The sequence below is a fragment of the Procambarus clarkii genome, chromosome 50 (genome assembly GCF_040958095.1).
Source record: "Procambarus clarkii isolate CNS0578487 chromosome 50, FALCON_Pclarkii_2.0, whole genome shotgun sequence".
In the NCBI taxonomy this organism is placed as follows: Eukaryota; Metazoa; Arthropoda; class Malacostraca; order Decapoda; family Cambaridae; genus Procambarus; species Procambarus clarkii.
In genome coordinates, this window is record NC_091199.1 from 13017050 (window position 1) to 13022049 (window position 5000).

Genomic DNA, 5000 nt, shown 5'->3' on the forward strand with positions numbered 1-5000 from the left:
AGGCGAGCGGTGAGTGTGGAGGCGTGTGAATCACACTGCGTCACTTTAGTTCGGCTCTTAACACCATCTGCGAAATGCATTAAAGCCGTGTGAAATGTCTTTAGCGAACTATTTCCGGTGTTTTTGTGGATATTGTTTAGTTTTGTGTTTGCTGGAATATTACGTGTATGTGTGTGTGTATGTGTGTGTGTGTGTGTGTGTGTGTGTGTGTGTGTGTGTGTGTGTGTGTGTGTGTGTGTGTGTGTGTATTCACCTAGTTGTGTTTGCGGGGGTTGAGTTCTGCTCTTTCGGCCCGCCTCTCAACTGTCAATCAACTGTTACTATTCCCTAATTCCCCCCCCCCCACCCCACCCCCACACACCCCCCACACCCCCCCTCCCACACCCCCCCCCCCCCCCCCCACACACACACACACACAGAGGAAGCAGTCAGTAACAGCTGTCTAACTCCCAGGTATCTATTTACTGCTAGGTAACAGGGACATGAGGGTGAAAGAAACTGCCCATTTTTGTTTCTCGTCGGCGCCTGGAATCGAACCTGGGCCTCAGGATTACGTGTCCAGCGTGCTATCCACACAGTTACCGGCGCCCTTGTGTGTGTGTGTGTGTGTGTGAGAGAGAGAGAGTGTGAGAGTAGGAGAGTACTCACCTAGTTGAGCTTTAGCTCTTTGGTCCCGCCTCTCAACCGTCAATCACCAGTGTGAGAGTATGTGAGTGAGTGTGAGAGTATGTGAGTGAGTGTGAGAGTATGTGAGTGAGTGTGTGAGAGTATGTGAGTGAGTGTGTGAGAGTATGTGAGTGTGTGTGTGAGAGTATGTGAGTGAGAGTATGTGAGTGTGTGAGAGTATGTGAGTGAGTGTGTGAGAGTATGTGAGTGAGTGTGTGAGAGTATGTGAGTGAGTGTGTGAGAGTATGTGAGTGAGTGTGTGAGAGTATGTGAGTGAGTGTGTGAGTATGTGAGTGAGTGTGTGAGAGTATGTGAGTGAGTGTGTGAGAGTATGTGAGTGAGTGTGAGAGTATGAGTGTGAGTATGTGAGTGAGTGTGAGTATGTGAGTGTATGTGAGTGAGTGAGAGTATGAGTGAGTGAGTGAGAGAGTATGTGAGTGAGTAAGTGAGAGAGTATGTGAGTGAGTGAGAGAGTATGTGAGTGAGTGAGTGAGAGAGTATGTGAGTGAGTGAGTGAGAGTGAGAGTATGTGAGTGTGAGAGTATGTGAGTGAGTGAGTGTGGGAGTATGTGAGTGAGTGAGTGTGGGAGTATGTGAGTGAGTGTGGGGGAGTGTGGGAGAATGAGAGTATGGGTGTGTGGGAGTGTGAGAGTATGGGTGTGTGGGAGTGTGAGAGTATGGGTGTGTGGGAGTGTGAGTATGAGTGTGTGAGTGAGAATGAGAAATACACAATAAATATAATAGAGAAAAGATAGGTATGAATCTGCCCATTAGTCAACCAACGGGCCCTTAAAAAGATGTGATCCAAGAGCTAACAGATCCATCCTTACTCGCACAAATAGTAAATACACGCGTCCACAGAGACACCAAATAACCCTTCAGCAAACCCCCCGCCCACGGAAGGAACTAAGGGAGCCACTCCCAATCGAACCAAGCCACGCCCAGTTTATCCAAGCCACTCCCAATTGAACCAAGCCACGCCCAATTGAACCAAGCCACGCCCAGCAATCCGGTGTTCATCATGACTCCAAGGTGTTATCTTGTGGCTATCTTGAGATGATTTCGGGGCTTAACGTCCCCGCGGCCCGGTCCTCGACCAGGCCTCCTTTTTGTTACACACCCCCAGGAAGCAGCCTGTAGCAGCTGTCTAACTCCCAGTAGGAGTAGGGGGAGTAGAAGAACTCCCAGAACCCCATCAACCAGGTATCAGCAGGTTAGGTACAAGAAGCCAAGGGGCCGCCCAGCAGGGAGCTGGTACCTGGTACCTTGGTACCTGGACGGGTCTTGAAGGCCGGAGGCGATCGATGGTATCTTTCCCCAGAGAATATCATTCTTAAATCGCTACTTGGCTCATCGTGTTACCTTTCCTCCCTTTCCTAATTAAGTGGGTGGAAGGGGTTGTGTACTCACCTAGTTCTATTTGCTGGGGATGAGCTTCGACTCTTGGGTCCCGCCTCTCTGCTCTGAATTGATTGGTATATAGGCTCCCGCCTCTCTGCTCTGAATTGATTGGTATATAGGCTCCCGCCTCTCTGCTCTGAATTGATTGGTATATAGGCTCTCAAGCCTATTAGGCTGTGTCGTATCTACAGTTAAGGCTGTGTTTGGAGTCTGCCTCCACCACTTCCTAGTACATTCTGGTTGTCCACACGGTTGACGCTGAAAAGATGTTCTCTTATGTCTGTGGTGTCTGTAATTAGTTTCCATCTGTCTCCCCTTGTTAGTGTACTGCCCGAGATAAATAGTTTCTTTGTCTACCCTGTCTATTCCCATGAATATTTTGTGTGGTAATCATGTCTCCTCTGTTTCTTCTAGCGACGTGAGGGTTAACACTTTGCGTGTGCGTGTGCTCGTGTGCGTGTGCGCGTGTGCGTGTGCGCGTGTGAGTGGTGTGTAGGTTAGGTACGGAGTCTGCTCGATACGAAGTTAATCATATTGAGATTGACAGGAAGAATTTCCAACTTTGTCGTGTAATCGGGCTTGGTACTACAAGACTGTACCATCTCCGCAGCCTCCAAGGTGTTATCTTGTGGCTATCTTGAGATGATTTCGGGGCTTAACGTCCCCCGCGGCCCGGTCCTCGACCAGGCCTCCTTTTTGTTACACACCCCCAGGAAGCAGCCTGTAGCAGCTGTCTAACTCCCAGGTATCTATTTACCACTAGGTAACAGGCGCATCAGGGCAAAAGAAACTCTGCCCATTTGTTTCCGCCTCCACCGGGGATCGAACCCGGAATCTCAGGACTACGAATCCTAAGTGCTGGCCACTCAGCTGTTAGGCCTAGCCAAGATTGCTTCTTGTGAAAGTTAATATTCGTTTAAAAATGTTTTCATGAAAATTATATTAAGGTTTACCTAAATGGTAATATTCATTATACAATAGTAATATCTAAAAGGTAATATCTTAACAAACCTACGAAAGCCTGTATAAGAATGGAGTCCAGACGCTTGGGGCTAGTCTCGCGCAGCTTTGGAGGGTAACTGTTGGAGGGTATAGTACATCCATAGGCTGGTTGGGATCTGCCCCAATGCTCCCCTTTAAGGGGAGGGGAGGTCATTCCCCCCCATGCCATAACCTTTTCGGGGTGTGATAGGGTCGACCCGAGCACCACTGGGTACCCAATCTAGTTCATTATAAAAGAGGTTTATCGGGAATATCCATTTTAATCGTTCCAGCAAAACCCTGAGAGATGGAAGAAAAATTAAGATGCGTTAAGCGGAGTGTAAAAGCCGACTTAATTAACAATTAGGCGACGCGGGAACACAAAGCCAAGACATCTTAAGCGATTGTTTTCTTCAGATTCTTGTATATATTTTTAGTACAATTTTTTTACAATAAGGAAATGAGTGTTTGCTTTTATTAACTTTGGGATGAAGAATAAATAAAAGCACATGTAGTGATAACTAGGAAAATGTGAATTTAATGAATAATATAATCGATAGTGTGAATAATTTGGTGGATAATGTGAGTAATTAGATGGATAATGAGATTATTGACAACAAGTAGTGCCACAACAATGATGGCACTCTTCAAATCACTGGTGTTATCAGGTATAGAATATTGTTCAGTCCTCTCGTTCCCTTACAAGGCAGGTGTGATGCCATAGTTGGAAAATGTGTGTAAAAATCCTTCACTGTAGGCAGAGAATCATTGAGGCACCTGGGGCCAGATTTACGAAAGCACTTACGCAAACACTTACGAACCTGTACTTCTTTTCTCAATCTTTGGCGGCTTTGTTAACAATTATTAAACAGTTAATGAGCTCTGCAGCACCAGGAGGCTGTTTATAACAATAACAACAGTTGAATGGTAAGTTTTCATGCTTGTAAACTGTTTAATAAATGTAACAATGCCTTCAAAGATTGAGGAAAGATGTACACGTTCTTAAGTGCTTGCGTAAGTGCTTTCGTGAATCTGGCCCCTGAACTACATAACCGATGCAAAGTACTTAGACAACACTCCTTGGTGCAAAGATTATATAAATATACACATGGAAGATACTAGGTGGTCACGTACCAAACTTGCACAATGAAATGGCAATATACTGGAGTGAGAGATATGGCAGGAAGTGCAGAATAAACCCAATGACAAGTCTGGACCCATAAATACAATGAGAAAACAGTGTAAACATCAGAGGTCCACGACGCTTCAGTCCCATGCCAACAAGCAGAGGAAATGTTGCAGGAACAACAGTGGAAGCTTTCAGGAGGGAAGTGGACAAGTTTGTTCTGCAGTTTTTGGATCAACCTGGCTGTGTGGGTCATGAAGTTCAGGACATTTTTCAAATTAATCGTGATTTATGACGATGATAAAATAATCCAGATATATGAAATTAATAAAAAATTATTTTATTGTTGGTTAACTATTTTCTTGAGTAAATGTTTAATTGTAATTGGCCCATGTGTGAATAAATTACAAGTATTGTATTCTATAAGCACATGCACCCGCTCCACCAACACCCATAACACCAACACCTACTCCCGTGCACCATTACAAAGCAACCATACACTTATTAAACCCAACTATACCACACCCAACAACCATTCACCCCATCCCACAACACACAACCTAACCCCACTGGCATCCAACCACCACCACAGTAACAACCATTCACACTACTACTACACACTAGAGAAGCTCAGGAATCTGTACACCGGTAGATTGACAGTTGAGAGGCGGGACCAAAGAGCCAAAGCTCAACCCCCGCAAGCACAACTAGCTGAGTACACCACTGCAGAATCACACTGCGACTGGAAACATATTTATACAGAAATTGCTTTGCTATTTAAAGAAATGTTTATAAATAACATTGTGTTTGTTTCTTGAACAGGTAA

At 45.3% G+C, this 5000-nt stretch overlaps 1 protein-coding gene across 1 annotated transcript in view; it reads left to right on the plus strand.

Moving 5' to 3' along the window:
• LOC123748468 (multiple PDZ domain protein) overlaps nucleotides 1-5000 on the plus strand; it is a 1300933-nt gene that overhangs the window by 444123 nt on the left and 851810 nt on the right.